The 19,644-nt window shown below is 39.2% G+C and overlaps 2 pseudogenes; one reads left to right on the top strand and one right to left on the bottom strand.

The window, feature by feature from the left end:
* The first annotated feature begins 8,272 nt into the window (after nt 1-8,272).
* On the top strand, nt 8,273-8,441 carry LOC112411930 (40S ribosomal protein S29 pseudogene; annotated as a pseudogene).
* A 146-nt stretch (nt 8,442-8,587) lies between these two features.
* On the bottom strand, nt 8,588-9,021 carry LOC112411904 (40S ribosomal protein S16-like; annotated as a pseudogene).
* Between the last annotated feature and the right edge of the window lie 10,623 nt (nt 9,022-19,644).

Raw genomic sequence — 19,644 nt, 5'->3', positions numbered from 1 at the left:
ATGTATATTTTGGAAATATTTTGGAAATAATGCAGATCTTTCAAATGTTGACACATTTCATGGTATATTATCAAGGAAAATCACATTTATTAAAATCATCACTGATGCTATCAGAAAAGTTTTTAAGTATTGAGAAGCTGTCAAACCTATGGTGGTAGACAAAGATTTCCAAAGTTTTACTGCTTGTTTGAAAGTTTGAATTTAACATTGGCAACAAATGTTGTCAATTGCTTTCCTTGAAGTGACAAACTCATTCAAATCTGAATAAGCATAAATTATCAGTTAGTTTTTCAAATAAAAATGGTATTACATGAAAAAATGAGGTTAGTTCAGCTCACAATGCAAACAATTGTTCACGTGTTTTATGCGTATCTCGCATCTCATTACATAGAATATTAAAAAGACGTGGTCAAGAGTTGTGATTTAACAAAATAAATAATTTTAATTTTTAGTACTTCATCAAGGATATTCTTATGTGAAGCTGCTTCTTTTTTCTTTAATTGCTAATGTCTGGCAGAGAAAAATGCAATGGTTACTTGTATATGTTGGTGTCACAGACTTGATGCATAGTAGGTGCCAGAGGTTTTACTTAACATTGCCTCTGTGTCATCGATGAAAATGTTAGAGTGAAAAGGAAAAATTTTAGTAGTATTATAAAATTAGCTTGGGTCAAACTGACCCCTCAAGTCCAGGGAGCTACAGGTATCTGCAGATCATTGAGAACTGCTGACACAGAACAATGTCTTAACAAACAAAGAGAAGGAGTTGAATTTTATTCCAATTACACTGCATAAGATTTTAGCCAGGGAGAGATGTGATTTGATTTGCATTCTAAAAGATGACAGAAAGGTTTCTTAATTTAGAGAGGGTTTGATGGTGCCATTTACAAAGAGGCGGGAAAGACTGTAGGAGGATGTGAACAAGGAAATATTAAGAGTAGTTTGAGACATGTTAAATTTGAATTGTCTATGAGACATCCAATAGAAGAGTTTAGTAAGAAATGTTACTTGTAAGTCTGGAGTTTAGAAGTGAGTTCTAGCCTTGCTTTATGTATTTCAGAGTCAGTAACATATGGAGAGAAATCAAAATTAAGGCAATAGATTATATCATATAAGAAGAGAGTATAGAAAAGGAAGAGAAATCTGAACCAAACTCTGAACAACTCAAATATTTAGTAATATTTAAATATTTTAAAATAGCTAATCTCTTGGGAGTGGATTTGGGGACACTGGAATATGAAGAGAAAGGGGAAATTGCCTTTATATACTGTTTGAAAAATTTCCTATGTACTTTTGACACTTCATGTTATTTAAAATGCACAGTTTGATGGTTTTGTCACACATATACAACAGTGAAACCTTCACCACAATCAAGAAGATGAGCAAATCAAAAAGTTTCCTTGTTATCCATTGTAACTCACACCTCTCTCCCCGCATTCCCCAGGCAACTACTAGTCTGCTAATATATAATTTTATTCAAAAATAATTTTTAAAATAAATCAATCGAATCAAACATTGTTTTACATGAAAATAAAGCCATGAGAAATGAACTGGCTTTCCTAGAGTGATGTAGCTTTTTAGGAACAAAAGGAGGGTTAGAATCCAATTTTCATGACTTTCATTTTTGAGACCTGTTCATTATACAAAACCTCCTCCACTCTTTGACCTACTGTCCTGATCATGTATCTTTTTTACTTGACTTCTCTTAGACAGTATCCCTTTTGAAAATATTTGAGGAAGAATTTCTTCTCTGTAGGTTGTAGTCACTACTTGATATGTTAAGACACAAAGGCTTCAGTTCTGACAGGTACCGGAGGCTGCCTTAGAATAGGTTTTTTAGGCTTGAGAAACATACCAAAGATAGCTCAATCTTCTCTTCTATCAAGAATTCCCCATTGCATTTCACTTTCTTTGTCATAAAATAATTCAACAAACTTTATGTAAACCTGAAGTTTTCAAACCTGCCGGTCTTAGAGCAAAACACTCTTTTTCAATGGGGAAAACACTAAGAAGTAGAACAAGACAGTGAATTTTCATATTATTGAAATAATATTACTTCAAAAATTATCCTATGTTGGGTTCCCCCAGAAGTAGATTCTGAATCAAAGATTTGAATATAAGTAAGTGTAGTGTGAAGGTGATTCCATGCAGTTTTGGGAGAGGATTGAAAAGTGAGACAAGGAAGGATGCAAGTCAATAAACTATTTTACCATATGCAGGTTGTCACTTTGGGCAACTGAGGCTTAGTCTTGCTGGGGAACTCTAGAAGTCATATAGATTACATTTCAGAGATATTCTATCTGAAGGGTGAGGAAGCGGAAATATTTATCCTCCAACCCCGTCAGTCATTGGCTGAGTGCATCTCCAAGAAGCATGAACCTCCTGGAATTTCCTGCCTGCTCTCTACACACGTGAGGACCATAAAAAAGCCTTCAGGCCGTGCTGGTGTCCACTTCATTTGAAAGGGAATCTCAACTCTCAGAGAATCATGGGATTTTCTTTTCTTCCTGTAATTTCAGTAATGAAGCTGTAAGCAAGTTATAATCGTAACCTGTAAGCCTCCTGAGAACAGGATCCACATCTTGTTCATTACTTTATCCTCAAAGGGACTGATCATAAGTGCTCAACACAGTTAACATGATTTTGTAATCAATAGATTGAAATACTTTTCTGTGCACTACAGTCAGATTAGCCATGGCACTCTATGTTGCAGTGGTAAGGAGCACATACAGTTAAGTCCCCTACATACAAATGAGTTCCGTTCCGAGAGTGTGTTCATAAGTCCAACAAAGTTAGCCTAGATACCCAACTAACACAATCGGTTATATAGTACTGTACTGTCGTAGGTTTATAATACCTACCACCGCTGCTTTTACACTTGCTTCCAGACATCCTGGGCTTGCAATTAAAATACTGTACTACTGTACTCTATACAGTACTTACTGTACAGTAAAGTACACAAAAGCACAACCACTTGTAGAGGATGCACGCACTTGACAATGTGCACCAGACACGTGAACTAACTTACATGATTGGACATGCAAATGCACGTTCCCATCTTTGAAAGTTCGCTACTTGAAGGTTCAGATGTAGGGCACTTACTGTACTCGGATCAGACTGTTTAGATTGTAGCCCGACTCCATCCCTTATTAACTATGTGACTTTGGGCAAATTTCTTAACCTCTCTTATTTTGTTTCTCTTATCTAGTACATAGATATAATCATAATTTCTATATGTAATTGTGTTGCTGTAAGGATTTAATGAGATAATTCATGGAAAACAATTACCATAATATCTAAAACTTGTTAAATGCACAAGACCTGTTAGCTATTGATATCACTAATCACTTGAGAAATGGCCATCAAGATTGCTCAGCGCTTAAACTGACCATATTATGATTGGTGAAATCAAACTTCACACATATGTATGGTTATTATAAATGGTTGTTATCTTGTCCGAGGCTGACTTGTCAAAACTGATCACTTTTCCAGTAAGAGATAGACATAACTTTACCTTGATCTTTTCACTCTTTAACATTGTGTTTTCAAATGTTTAACTTATTTGAGGAAGTAACCCTGTGTTTTGAGTTAGGTAGATATAACAACATGAACCATTTAAGTAGACAGTTTAAGGTAGGAGTTCAAATATTATTTTCCAACTTTACAGAGAGTAGATTTTATTATGTACCTAAATACCAATTGTGCTGTCTCTTGGATTTTATTTATGTAGTTTCCATTTCTGTCAATGGCTCATTTATCTTAGAATTCAAGGTTAGATTTACCTTTTACTTTAAACTGTTTGTTAAATCCCTACTAGATAAGAAGCATTGTGCTGGATGCTCGAGGTGACTTAGGCCATTTTCTGCCTTCATGTACAATACTGGACATATCCTAGGTAGAAAGAAATTTACTCTAGAAGGAATTTTCACAGCATTCTCAAGAAAATATTGCCATAATAAATAATTTTTGGTATGTGGCACACAGCTTAAGCACCTTTTCTCTTCTTCCAACCCCAGTGGAAATGAAAAAGCAACATCCTTTATGAATATACTTGAAAATCATCATTGATTGTTTTTATTTTGTCTGTGCCAGATGGTCTGTTGTCTTTTTATCTTTTCAAGGAAGCTGCAAAAGGTTGTAGAAAGATTATTTAACAAGGGCTAAGAAAATCCAATCTGGTCTTGGCTTTGCCTCTAAGCCTTTGATTCAGTGATATCATAGACACTGTTAATAATAATTTCATTCAATGATATAACACTGTGGATCAGATCAGGAGTTTGGATGCATCTGAAAGAAAAACTAGGTAAAGTCTGGAATATAGATTTAGAAATATAACCACCAACTAATTATTACACAGACAAGGATCTGAAATAATAATCTAAGGTGGGCAGGGAAGGACTAAGTAGCATTCTTCTATATAGTGTCCAAGATCTGAGGTTTTGATTCAAGCAAAGTTGGGCATATATTATAGCAAATGAACACAGCAAGTAGTTAATGAAAATCCTATCTTCTTAAGGATGGTCCAGTAGCAGGAAAAAGGAGCCCAGGACTTCATCTTGGTGTCTGCGATTCAAGGGAGAAGATAAACGCAGGAAAAAAAAAAAAAAGAAAGATGGACTATGTAGTACAAAGAATGTGTCATCCAGAGACAAAATGGTGGCAGAGGGTGAAGATTTAGTAAAAGGAGATTGAGAAAACTTCTTTATAGGGCTCCAGAAGCAAAACTGGTCTCATATATTGGGGAAGGATGGGTAAATGATGGTGTATATTAGTTACCTATTGCTGTGTAACAAATTACCACAAAATTTACCAGCTAAAAACAGTACACACGTATTATTTTCATAATCTCAACGTGCCAGAAATATAAGCAAAGGGCTTTGACCATCTTAGAGTGTCTCAACCGAGATTGCAGTGAAGGTGGTACTCAAAGTTGGGATCTTATCTGAATGCTCAAATGGTAATGACCTGCTACCAAACACTATGGTGTTGGAAGGTTTCAGTTCCTAGAAGGCTATTGCATTGAGGGCCTCCATTCCTTGCTGCCTGTTGACTGGGGGCCACCCTCAATTCTTTGTTCTGTGTGCCTCTCCACTGAGCAGTTCAGAACATGGCAGCTTGCTTCCTCAAAACCATCAAGGAAAATTGTCTGCTAGCACAATGTAAGCCAAAATCTTCTGCAATTTTTAATAGAAGTGGACTCCATCACTCTTACTGAATTCTGTTTGTTAGAAGTTATCATGGGTCTAGCCCACACTGAAGAAGGGAGGGGATTACATAGGTCATGAATACTAGGAAATGGAGATAATTGGGGGTCATCTTAGAGTCTGTCCACTACAGGGAGCTAACATTTTATTGAGCATCTACTATGGCAAGGTATGACACTCGAACTGTTATGTACAATACTCATTTACTTGGAGGTCCGGCTCTCAAGTTGTGTGGACTTCAGAAGCATGGAAACAGGAAGGATAAAATTGTAACTGTAATAAAACTTTCTCCCTTTTGTACCGCAGTTTTTTTCAGCTGTAAGAGAACAGGGTCTGGATTAATGACTCATCCAGTTCTTTAGTTTCATCCTTTCAGGGCTTTCCATATGCCTGTCATTGACACCTTTCCCAGTTTTCCAGATTCCTTTTTAATTGTGAAAGCCAACATTATACTCACTTTTTATAAAGGGTTGGCTTGAGTGTGACAAGGTTATAAAGAGTTACTATAGTCTACAAAATGTACCTCAGCACAGCATTTCTGAAAAATAGAACATAAGCCACATTTTTGAACATCAAACAATTTTTCCATTAATTATGAAAATTTACCATAAAATAAGCCTATTCAAAAAAATTTAAAAAGAAAGGAAAACGATATAAGCAAGAAAGGAGGGATGAGGGAGAAGTGATAAGAGGTAAGGTGGAAGCAACTGAGGTTTATGGAACAATACTGTGTACTGGTCAGGATGTTAAGGGACATTAGACCTTGTAACTTTATTTTGAAATTTGAGCAATTATTTTTTCAAAGGCTTTCTCATATATTTTAGATGCGTCTATTGTCTTCAAAAACTCTGTTCCTGTGTGTTCCTTGCATTTTCTCCAAATTGTCAATTACCATCTCATATCACCCCACTCCCCTCCTCAATCCCTTGAGATTAATTTTGTAGAAAACATATAACATATGCCTTTGATAGCAAGCTCAACCTGTTCATATTTCTGCTCCCCTTAGTAGGAGAAAACATTCCCTCCCAGGATCCCCATGATAACTGGGTTTCAGATCTAATCATGAAAACCAGCAAGGAATTTACTGGTTTGCTGTCTACCTGCTAATGCTGGTTGGAGCTAGAACTGAAATTCAGGTGACGTAGATTGTGATTCTCATCTTTCATGAATCAGTGAAGGTTCCAATTTGTGTTAGAACAGCCCTTCTCCACTGGGTCAGCAGCCTGTCTGGATTCAATCACAGTTTCTAGCCTGGGTTTGACTCGGTAGCTCAGTATAGACACACTTCAATGCATGGTCTTTTACTGCTCTAAGGTCAGTTTTCAAATAAATAACTGGCTAAATGATTTCCAGATGCTAAAATAAAAACTATACAGATGCAAATATATTACATTTAATTTCAAGGCTGTTTAGGGTTTTTACTGTGCCTAGAGAAGACAGCTATAAAAAATGCACATCACTTTAGCAGAGCATACTTCATCAATTACACCATTAACAATAACAATGTGGGAAATAAGGAGTGAAATTGAGTATAATAAAGCGATGAAGTAAATGAATATAAACAAGAAATGGAAATCTCCAAGCAATGAATTAATATTGAATCATAGCTACCCAGAGTACTGTTCTGGTCTTTCTTGAAAATATGATGGTTCTGACTACCAATCAACAGGATTTTTAATCACTTTTCTCATAAGCAAGTTTTGGGACTTGTGCAACCATGCTCCTTTTGCCCTGTTCTCCTTATAACCCATGGTACACTCTCTCAAGATGGCTCTATGAGGGGTCGTTCATGGAATAAGGAGCTCTCCTGTCAATCAGCCCCAAAACATTGGGTTCATTAGCAACACTCAGAATGTATCTCAGCACTCATATAATGCTGGGTGAAAATGGATTAGTCATCTCCAAGGTTACATGACTGAATGTACAAGTGGGCACAAAAAAGGGGAGAAGTTAGGGTACAGATCTGTCCTCACTGTAGCTGGAAATGACATCCAATCAGAAATTGCCCACTGTATTTAAAAACATGTAAATCAACACTCAGACTAGGTGGCATTGGAGGAAGGCCTCTAGATATACAACATCCCAGAAAGAAATTAAAGGGAGAGTTTCACAAAAATCAGATTGATAATTTGTTTATGGAAGCCATGACCTTAAAAATGACATGATCTCATTATGTGTAAGCTTTTAAACTATGAATTCATGATGTTTCTTGGGAAGGTAGAAAGGAGAACTATGTCATTGAATGGGTCTATAAAAAATTTTAAAAATAGGACATTTAAGTTAATTCAAAAATCCTTTAAGAGGAGAAAAGTAGAGCATAAAGGAGAGAAAAATAATCTAGCTTCATGTGAATTCATCTGATAAAGCTAAGAATGCTGAGTCAACTGTCTTTTTATAGCAATTCTTGTAAAGTCATGAATAATAATGGAAACCCTTTGGTTCCAAACACATCACTTGACCAATAGGCTAAAATAACCATGAAGAGAGAAATCCACAAAGTTTAGTGAGGGGAGTGGGAGTGAATACAAATTTGATTCCATCAGAGCTGAAGCAGAGAGAATCTCTTTAACAGTCGTGTCAGTATGATAGTGTGGACGAGGTACCTCTCCACACATACCTAAGATGGGAGGAGCTAGATACAAAGGTGCTGCAGCTGTCCTTTCATCTTGTAGGTTTTAACTTGAACTTGAAGCTTTCTCTCTCATTAGATTTCCATCGCATTGCTTCTGTATCTGTATGTTCCCATTCAGCCTGGCTTCAAGTTGACAATTTATGGTCTTGTTTTTTTAACTCAGTAACTTCCCTTTAGTCTCCAGGTCTACCCATCTCCTTCAACCCTTCTCGTTAAAGCCCAGAGACCAGTGAACTCTGCCTCAGTATCCAGTACTGGCTCCTGATCCTGACTTCAACACCCCAGTCCTCAGTTTGTCTAAATGGAGGGACTGTATATATTCCTGCAGAACCAATTTGTGAGACCAAAGCAAGTTGTCCCGGATATAGCATAATCTCTGAAGATTCCACTGGTACATGTCTCTTTGCGTTGTGCCTCATTGCATCTGAGAAAGTAAGATGGGTCATCAACAGCTCTACTGGAGCCACCAGAGAAAATTCAGCCGGGGTTCTTGCCCATGCCACATCTGCTCAAACTGGCATGTATAATCCAGAAATACTGCTTCAGTATGTGTAGCCAGTGTTTCCTCAGTACATAAAGGATGTAGGTTTCATTAAGTTGGACTAGGTGAACTCCCTTGAATAGACCATCCAAGACATCTACCTTACTGCAGAAACAATGCTAGCTCCTTGTACTTTTTTTTTGTTTTAAACTTCAAATCCTACAACCACTGTTTATTATAAAGGTGATCCTTGACCCTCATGATGGGTTCATCAGTAGGATTTCTGGTAGTGAGCACAGGCACCAGGACCTACAAACATTTTGGATTCACAGTAATGAGGATCGGCTGCCAGCAGGATCTAGTCATACAGGGTGAGGATGTCTTTGATCTCCACCTTGGAAGCCTCATCCATGTATTTCTGGTAATAGGCCACCAGGGCTTTGGTGAGGGACTGGTAGATTGTGTAAATCTGGGCCATGTGACCACCACCCTTCACTGAGACTCAGATGTCCACCCCAGAAAATCACTCCTTGCCCAGAAGCAGAACAGCCTTCAGTAGCTTATATTGCAGTGTGCATGGCTTGATCATCTCCAGGGGTGCCGTTCACCCTGATGAGGCCATTGCTCCATTTGCAGTGTGCCATGGCTATGGCCATCTTCTTGCTCGCATCTGAAGATCTGCACCAACTGCAGAGGGCCCTTGGATCACAGGGCTGCTGCTGTAGACAAGAGCTCCTCACCTCATAGTGCTGTAACCAGAAAAGTGTTACATGTACACATCTTTTGCTTGCATATTTTCTATCTTGCACTTGCTCTCCAACTTTGCCTTATGTCTCCCAGACTCCAGGAAAGAATTCAACTGTTGAGGTTGAGGGGAAGCCAGGAAGCATGGTGTAGCGATCACTGGGCAACAAGTGAGGAGACCTGATTTCCAGACCTACAGATGCCACAAACTAGATGTGTGACCTTGAGAAAGACACCTAGGTCAGGTGACTCACTTACAAAATCAACAAGTTAGTCTCAGTCAACAAGGCTCTCCTTATAGCTCTAACTTCCAATGGGTTTTATCAGAGAAGATCTAGTGTTTTGCTGTATTTAAGAATCTGTGTTTTCCAAATTCTAACTGGATGGATCAAAAGTGACAGGAACTTAGCCGAAGTTCTAGTGAAAGAATCTTTGCATCTTTGCCTGTAGTTTTCTCTCCCTAACTTTGTTCCCACCACAAAACTAAAGAAAAATAAAGTATCAGTGGTTTATTTTCACATCTATGAAAAAGAAGCTTCCAAGAGACTTTCCATTCATGCATTCAGATTTATTACACTACGAACCAGTGGGCTCCCGCTGCATTTATTTAAACTTCTGTCACTATAATTGTGAATATAGCCAGAGGTCTCCTGTGGACTGTGAGAAGAAATGTCGAATGGCAACAAAAGGAAACAAAGCAACATCTTACTTTCTATTCTCCTGGCTGCACCATTGGTTTTTAATGACATAAGAAATACCCAGAAGCTACAGTTGAGTTAAGCATGAGCATAAATAAAGTGACAACGCAGCAAGCTAAAACGCTCATATTCTAAATTCTAAAATCAGATTCCTTTCTCTCCAGGCAACCTTCAAGCTGAAGTTACATTTCCTCCCCCCTTACAAAATTTACTTCACCAGATTTCTTTTCTAAAATGGAAACTGTAGCTCAGGAAGCAGAGTGGACCTTGGGTGAAGTTCATCTTATGTCCACTCCCTTCCATCTCTTCTGTGCCCTTTTGCCCTGAAATAGGCTCTTTTCTCATCCTCCCCAGGAACAGAGCATCTTCAGGATCTTTCAGGTCCCAAAGTAAGACCAGTAACTAAGGATTACAACAGTCCTAAATACAGAAAAATTTAAATGGTTACTCTCTTTTTGGTATATGTAACTTATCCATAGAGTGATCAGGGAACTGACCAGTTCTAACTATTCTAACTGGCAGTTTATCGCAGTTAGAGCTAGGGCTGTCCAAAGTCTAGGGGAGGTGGTAGGAGCTGTAGTGAATAGGTGTCTCTAAGTTACAGTGGCAACACACACACAGTGCATCAGGTGAGACATGAATTGGGGCAGGTCACCTGAGATTCAGGTAAACAATTGTTATGAAGACCTGGATCAGATCGGCATCAATGAGATTCTGAATGAAGATGCTACCGGCATATGAAGCAGGGGATTAGGATCAGGGAACTAGACTTCTAACCACATCTCCAGCACTGATTAACTTTTTGGCTTCAGGAGAAAACTTTCATTTTTTCTGAATCTGTTTTCTCATCTGAAAATATATTCATTTGGTTATTTATCCAAGTAAAGGTCCATTTAATATTTTTGTGTGTGTGTGCGGTACACGGGCCTCTCACTGCTGTGGCCTCTCCCGCCGCGGAGCACAGGCTCTGGACACGCAGGCTCAGTGGCCACGGCTCACGGGCCCAGCCGCTCCGCGGCATGCGGGATCTCCCCGGACCGGGGCACGAACCTGCGACCCCTGCATCGGCAGGCGGACTCTCAACCATTGCGCCACCAGGGAAGCCCTTAATATTGTTTTAAAGAGTGAATAGTTGTAATTTACAGGCAAAGGGAAGAACAAGAGAAAAGAAACATGGAAATCTGAAAACACTCAGCAAGTTAAAAACCAGAAAATAATATGACCAAACTGCATGAACTTAAGAGCGAGGCAGATGAAGCTGGAACTATTTGTTGACAGAGTTGTGAAGAAGCTTTCATGTCATATTGTGGCATCAGAACCATGTAGACTAGGCAATGGAGACACACTGACTGTTTCTAAGTAGGGAAATGGCATGATCAGGGGCATGGTTTGCTTTATTTCTTGGAGTATGAATAATGCTATGTCTCTTTTTAATATTGAAGTTTATTTACTTAAGCCTCCATTTCTCAGATAAGCAGGGACTCCAACCTTTTTCTCTAGACCTCCACCCTTTCACCAATAGTCTAAGACTAGTCTAAGAATTATATAACTAATTCCAAAGAGAATAATCATGAACCTAAACAAAGGACTACAGGCCAAGGGGGGCGGGAAATGAGATCTGTTTTCTGCTGCTTCTGCTTCTGTCACTGACGTTGTTGAAAAGTGGCTTTCTCATTTAGAGAAGTGGCTTCTTTATTGTTTTTTTAAATAAATATATTTATTTATTTATTTTTGGCTGCGTTGGGTCTTCGTTGCTGCTTGCAGGCTCCCTCCTCTTCGTTGCAGTGCGCGGGCTTCTCATTGTCGTGGCTTCTCTTCTTGCGGAGCACTGGCTCTAGGGGCATGGGCTCAGTAGTTGTGGCTCGTGGGCTCTAGAGTGCAGGCTCAGTAGTTGTGGCACACGAACTCAGTTGCTCCGCAGCATGTGGGATCTTCCTGGACCAGGGCTCGAACCCGTGTCCCATGCACTGGCAGGCGGATTCTTAACCACTGCACCACCAAGGAAGTCCCATAAGTGGCTTCTTTAAATCTGATATTTTCCCTGCTCACTGCTGCAAGGATCATATTGCTTGATCTAAAATGGTTTTATTTTTTTTTAAGTGGAAAAAAGTGGAGGTTTCTGTCCAAGTTATGGTGACCTCATGTAGACAGGGAGCTCTACACCACCGTTACCCTGATCTTTCAAATCCAATTATTTTTATTTGTTTACACAGTCACTTCCCCAGATCTCCCAGGAAAGTTGTATCAGAACAAGTTCTGGTATCTACACTAGACCCACAAATTCCCTTTGACCTTCTTATTTTGTCTTTTGAGTCTCAAAGTCCCTTCTCATATTCATTCCAAGTCCATACCTATTTTCTATTACAGAAAGAGAGACATTTCTTTGTGGAGAAAAATCATGCTGTGTTACTACCGTATTTTAGATAACAGCCTGGAACAATTTCTCAAAGTGAAAGCAACCTGCACAAAAATTACATGGGGATGACTAATCAAAGAAATACAGATTGCTTAGATTACTGGGTCACTTCTAGACCCAATAAATGGGACTAAAAATGGGCTAGAAATCTGCATTTTTCAACACATTCTTCCAATGGTTTTTATGCACAGTAAAGTATGAGAACCACTCGCAGAGCTGTTGAGGATAAATAGACCAGAAGGACACCAGAGGCGGGAGACTGATTAAGAAGTTATTGTAATCATATAGACAAGCAATTATGAGGGTTATTACTGTGATAAGGATTATGGTAAAGGAAGAGAGGGAGGCATGCCTGAGAATCATTTCAGATATAGATTTCAGAGATGCATTTCATCCGTTGGTAGCATTCAGATCGGAATCAAGTTGATCCAGCTTATAAGTGTGTATGAGGTCACCACTCTTATGAATGGTTCTCCCTGCAAATTCCCTCAGCTACTTTGCTTGCTGACTGGGCACAATGCACCTGCGTCCAACTGATTCAGCATTTCTACAGAACGGGGGCTTGGAAGTAGTTTTGGTTACACTTTTGATCATGCTTCAGCTACTTTATTTTACACTCATAAGCACTAACACAAGCAGCTGGGATATAAAAGGAAGGCATCAAGGTGGATGGATGTTAGACAGACCCTATGCTGGGATAGCCAACAGGAGCAAGCCGACCACTGTCCACTTGAGATGAGAACACACATTTTGCAATTCATTCTGTTACCACATGACCCTGCCAGGTCCTGAGGGCAGCTTCCTGAAAACTCAGAAATCCTAAGTGTATCACCATGAGTCCTCTTGTGCTTTTGAATCTTCAGTCTAAAACCACCAGAGTATCTACAAGGGATCAGCAGGGATGAAGACATGAAAGATCAGAAAATCAAATGTCACACATTAAAGCAGTAATCCCCACACTCTGTTTTAAGGGACACTACCTTTCGGGGGTTCAGTAGGTTTGCCTCAACAGCAAACACAATCAAGTAAATTGGTCAAATACAGGCTTGAACAGTGTTAACCAACTCTCTCTACCTCACAACTACCTAGAACCGCTAACACAATAACGTGTACAGAAGCTGTAGGGTAACACTTAAGAATACACACCCTGGAGCAGGAATGCTGAGGTTCAGATCCTAACTGGGCCACTTACAAGGGTATCAGTCCTCTTTGTGCTTCAGTTTCCCTGTCTGTAAATGACAAGGAATAATCATACCTGACTCACAGAATTGTCAGGAAAATTAAATGAGATAATGAATGAAAGGGCAAGGGCAATGCTTGGCACATGGCAAGTACTCCATAAAACAAGCCTAAAAAAGAAAAAAACAAACAAGAGGGCAAGTAGCACTTTGTGAACTGACTTGACCTAGAATGATTTAGGGAGTGGTACGGGATGATTATATTTTTGGCTACCATTTGAACTCCATAGATATGACCATATTTCTTGGAGTCTTGGAAGTTGATCAGGGAGAGAAAAACATCAAAATGCTCTTCATTAATATACATTTTTCTTCTGGAGAACTTATTTTTCTGATTTCTAAGTCAGAGACTGTGGTTGGAACAAGATTGGCATGTCTATATGTAAACATGACTGTCTATAGTTTTTTTCTCTACTGAGATCATAAGAAAAAGAATAATGTCTATTCCCCTGTATTTCTAACACTGGGCATTAGTGCCTCGACTATTGGAAAATTAAATAAATGCTTACTGAATAAATTTTCTTATAGATATCTCCTTAAGCAATTTGGGTAATGAGAGAAGAATTTGCTGTTCAGGTTATTTGCGTAAAAATAAAACTGAAACTCCTAGGTGAATGGCTCACAAACCATGATCTGTGGACCACTGGCAATCCAAAGTGAATTCCTTGCTTGGGTGACAACTTGAGAGGTCTCAGAGTAAACCAGACTGTCAAATAATGTTGCCTACAGGAACTTGACATAAAAATGTGTGATTCCTATTAAATATCAGCCTTCTGTCTCTATTGGAAAACCCACTGCAGGAAAATATACTGTGACAAAACAACTTTTTAGTCAGTGTATGAATGGTCAATTATTAGGAATCTCTGGGTAAAGTTATGTTAATTTATGTGAAGCAGCAGTTTTCAACTCTGTCTACGTTTTAGAATCACAAGGATGGGGAGATGGGGGAAAGGCTTTAAAAAGTAATCATACTCCAATAAAGATGTTAAAAAAAAAGTAATCATAGGGTCCCAAACTCAGAGATTCTAATTTCGTTTGTTATAATTATATTAAATAACTTGTTTGTGTCATGTTTCACAGAATATTCAAAGGTAAGTAGCCATTTTCTCCAAAGGGAAGATTGACAGAGACTATCCAGGAGAATTCTAATAGAAAAGTTGGTAAGAAGAACATGAGAATACTTATGAACACCCAGTGGGTGGACTGCAAGTAGCCCTTCTAGAACTGGGGACAAGAATGAAAACTAGGAGGTAGAGGCATAGAAAACACATTCTTCCTATGCCTCTTTTTTGCCAAAGGCAGTTAAGGGTGTTCCTGGCAATGAGCCCTGGTAGAAGGGCAACGATGATGACAATGATAATGACGATGAATATAAAGAGGAGAGTTAACAATGATCAAGTTCCCTCTCTATAGTGGGAACTGGAGTTGTTCTTATTCAATTCTTACAACATTTCTAAGAAACAGATATCGAATGAGCATATCTAGTTTCCGGTACATACTAGTCACTATAATTTTTCTCCTCTCCCTTGTAGAAACAATTTGGGATACTTTGGTCTTTAATAACTGTTGAAACCAGGAGTCAACCAGATGAAAAATTAATGGACTTTCTTGGGAACTTAAAAGCTGGTTCAATTATAAAAATTATTTTTCTAACTACATTTCCTTGATGCTCCAGAAGACATGACTGAAAGACAGATACACACACACACAGACGCACACGCACACATACCCCTCTCTTGTGAACTATTGACATTGTTATTTATGAAAGCCCTCAGGAAGAAGTCGAAGAATTCTTTTTCTAGTTGCCTGGATTCCAGGTGCTCTCAAAATTAGAAAGATGTTCAGCTACACCAGGCATGTGAGGCACTGACCCCATATCACGTGGAACCCGGTGGTCAACCAGAACACCTGAAGTGAGGTTTGAATCCAGATGGCCAGAATGATTCACTTTAGGGAAAGGCATTCTGGCTTATGTCTAATTGTTAATGTCTTTATATAGTTATCATAGTAGTTAAAAGTTCTCAATTATTTTCTGAAAACTTTGTGTGAAGGGAGCCATGCCTGAAAGTTTGTTCATTTTGCCTCTGAACCACACAGACCTTCCAGACAATCCATTTAGGAAACGTCTCTTAATTTTCTCACTTACCACTTTTGAATAATATAAAATAAATCTGTGCTCAGCTTTTGCCAAGACAAGGCACTGAGGGCTACCAGTGTTCCCTGGGAATCATTACTTTGTTTTGGTTTGCTTGGGTTCAGACCCCTTGAGATGGCCCTTGAGTTTCAGGTTCATTTAAACTGCTGAGTTGGGCCTGGTTTCCATCTGCAACCATAAAATTTATTTGAATTTCTCCAAACTCAGCCCGGGTTTGCTGAAAACTCATCTAAGCGTTGGCTAGGGTTCATTGAGAGGTTTGCAGATCTCCTTGATTAGTTAGCTGTTCAGAGCCCCAATTTTCAAATTGCCAGGTGAGAACTTTACCTGGTTGGAAATACTGTCATCTGGAGTCACTTGCTTGCTATTCAAGCCCAAGTCTAAAAGCTGCCTTTTTTTAAGTGTTAAGATATCTGAAAGGCAAATACATGTCTCCAAATCTCAGAATGCTTCTTGGATTTTTCCCCAAATGAATAGTAAAAACATGCATTTATTAAATCCTCCTTGTATACAGCATGTGCCTTTATTCCCTGCTAGGGTCTCCTTTTTCATTGGAAATTACTGAGATATGCTTTCCATCTGACTCATGTGAATTACAATTTAGCAAATGTGAATGAGGTGGAAAATGTCCTGATTTCAAAATCATTTAGAGACTAAAGAGTGGGTGGAGACAGTGGTACACGTGGAAGTATATGTGTGCCAGTATGGGTGGACGGATGCAGCTTTATGATTAAAGGCAGAAGGATGGATAATGGAATACATTTTTGAGTTATGGAGGGACATGCAGGGCAGTTTCTAGTGAAGTGCTGTGTCATAGATGAAAAAAATTTAGTTCCAAAATTTCAGAAGATTTAATACAATTTAAAAATTTGTCTTTTCAGATAAATTTTAGGAACAGTGGCTGATTTTATTTTTTCTCCCCCTCCTTCCTCCAACAAGCCTTGCTAAATCTAACTTAAACTCAGATACTTCAGAATGACTTATATCCAACACATTGTCATTATTTTAAAACATGTTCTTTACTTGTAATAACTTTTGGAATACTGCTAATCAGCTACTGTTTCTCCATATCCAGAGCGATACATATGGCTAAAATGAAAACTATAAGATTTAAAATTAGTTTGAGGGGCTTCCCTGGTGGCGCAGTGGTTGAGAGTCTGCCTGCCCGATGCAGGGGACACGGGTTCGTGCCCCGGTCCAGGAGGATCCCACATGCCGCGGAGCGGCTGGGCCCGTGAGCCATGGCCGCCGAGCCTGCGCGTCCGGAGCCTGTGCTCCGCAAAGGAAGAGGCCACGGCAGTGAGAGGCCCGCGTACCACACACACAAAAAATTAGTTTGAAATGATTATAGCTAACATTTTAAAAGATCATTTTGATGGATCTCTAGTAAAATTCAGGTTTGATGGTGCCAATATCTAATTTTACTTTGTCACTAAAAATTCCAATTAGGTATCATTGCTATAAATTTCACAGTCCAATAATAATTATATGAAAACAATTAGAAAATAAGGCAAAAATTAGAAGGTAAGGTAATGAGTTACATGGATAATAGATTATTTTATTTAATTATTTTCTGGTACAGAGAAACCGTTTCTCTAAATGTGCTTATAACACAAAACTGGCATATATACACATTGTTGCAATTTTACACAGTGCATCCTGGTGAATATTCCAGATACCGTTAGAGACACCTTTTAGAAGTTTCATAATTCTGCTATTTTTGTTTTTGTTGTTGTTCTTTTGTGGTACGCGGGCCTCTCACTGCTGTGGCCTCTCCCGTTGCGGAGCACAGGCTCCGGACGCGCAGGCTCAGCGGCCATGGCCCACGGGCCCAGCCGCTCCGCGGCATGGGGGATCCTCCCGGACCGGGGCACGAACCCGTGTTGCCTGCATCGGCAGGCGGACTCCCAACCACTGCACCACCAGGGAAGCCCAATTCTGCTAATTTTTATCTTCTCTATGAAACTTAAAAATGTTTGCTACTTACAAAGTGCATATTAGTCCCAATGATTCACACATAAAAATTCACTATTAAATCAGGGCATACTCTATGAAGCCTGTCTTCAATGGTAGTTCTGATTCTAGAGAAAAGGTATTTTTCGTGGCATAATTATTTTCATCTATTTAGCCTCACTATCCACAGTTGGTGGAAGCATCCACAGCTAGATTCCATGCCTTTGCCGTAGACCAGATTAATCCACTGATTTCCTTGGGCACTTTGGAAATTAATGGCGTTGTCTAACATTTTCATTCCTGATGTGGCTTGTAATCATTGCCCTCCTGGTTTGTGTGATGCTCCCCAAATGAATGCAGACCTCAGGTCATTTAACCCTTTCCCAGCTTAGCCATCTCTGGATGCTTGCCACCCACAGTCTACCCCCAAGACAGGGACCTACAGTGCTCCATTTTTTAAGCTAGTTTAAATGTGAACTCACTTGCACCAAAAGAGATTAGGGAGGAGATGTCTGAGATTAAAAATGTCAAAGGCGTTATCTTTGTCTCAAAACGTGTATAACTGCTAAAGGACCTAGCTGGAAAGTATTTAAGCAAAGAGGAAAACAATTCACAATATTTGTGTCTGGTCCTTTAATCTTGTCTTTATCATTCCAGGAAAAAAAATAAATAAGAATTATATGTTAAGAAATCTGTGTGTAAAATTCAGGGTTACTGAATATGCTTATCTCATAAAGATAATTCTAGAAGTTCTAAACACAAAAGTAGATGTTTCCTCTGAAACAAAAGTTTTAATTTACAAGTTTTTTAAGGTTATAAAAATTTATTTGCATATTTAAAAGCCTCTAGTTTGGCCGACCTTTTAAGGAGTTATATACATTCTGTATTCATCAAACATTTATTCATTCCATCCATGATTTAGTCAATGTTATGGGTTAAATTATGTGTGTCCCCCCTGCCACCCCACTCAAAATTCATGTGTTGAACATCCTAACCCCCATTTCCTCAGAATGTGACTGTATTTGGAGACAGCCTTTTTACAGAAGTACTAAGTTAATATGAGGTTGTTAGGGTGGACCCTATTCTAATCTGAGTGGTGTCCTTATAATAAGAAGAGGTACGGACGCAGACATTCATAGTAGGACGATGGTGTGAAGAGACAAAGGAAGAAGATGGCCGTCTATAAGCCAAGGAGAGAGGTCTGGAACATGTCTTCCCTCACAGCCCTTGGAAGGAACCAAACCTCCTGCCACCGTGGTCTCAGACTTCTGGCCTCCAGAACTGTGAGAAAATCAATTTCTGTTATTTAAGCCACTCAGTCCACAGTAGTTTGTATAGCAGCCCTAGCAAATTAATACAATCAATGAAACTGCATTGGGCAATCAACCATACGGAAGGTGTGCTAGGTCAAGTTGTAAAAAGAATGCCAAGAAGATTTTAAGAGCTAGGGATACTAAACACTGACACACAAAAATGAGACAGTGAAGGGGAAAGTGATGTGGTGGGGAATGGAAGGGAAGCAACATTTGTGGAATAGCTGTAGATGGCAGCCCTCTGCAAATTGTTTGACACGGGTAACCCAATATAGAACATACCAACGACCCAAGGAGGCTAAATGGTCCTAATGATAGTGGTGAATACAGAAGGTCTCTTGGCCAACCCCACACAGAAATACAGGAATTCTTTTTAAATCTCTCTCTTTCATTTCCTTAAGGAGGAAAGAAGATCCGGGGTGAGGAGGGAGCAGCTGACACGAACTTGCCGTTTCGGTCCTTGTGATTTCTGTACAGCAGCATCTTCCAAGTTGATGGAAGGGCTGGGTGGCCTTGAAGATTCTCTCATTTTTTATGATGTACAGGGTGTGTCCAGAGATGATTTCTTTTCTAATAATTAAGTAATAATGTTTTCCTTTGGCCACAGAGTATTTCCTCCTTTTACTGCTGTATTTGCCCCCAAAGGCCATTTCAACAAAGAAGGGAGGTGACATCTTTCATCACCTGCATGGACTAGGTGTTCTCCTGACAAATCCACTTATAGTATGGATGCAGTCTGGCCTCTTCTCTAGTACCTTCAGCAGTCAAGTTGTCTTAGTTAATTCTCTCTGCAGCCTTCTAAAAATTGTTC

This window comes from Neophocaena asiaeorientalis, unplaced genomic scaffold (assembly GCF_003031525.2).
Source record: "Neophocaena asiaeorientalis asiaeorientalis breed wild unplaced genomic scaffold, Neophocaena_asiaeorientalis_V1.1 scaffold86, whole genome shotgun sequence".
Classification (NCBI taxonomy): Eukaryota; Metazoa; Chordata; class Mammalia; order Artiodactyla; family Phocoenidae; genus Neophocaena; species Neophocaena asiaeorientalis.
The sequence above is the reverse complement of the archived record's forward strand: the minus strand, read 5'-3'. Positions and strand labels throughout refer to the sequence as shown.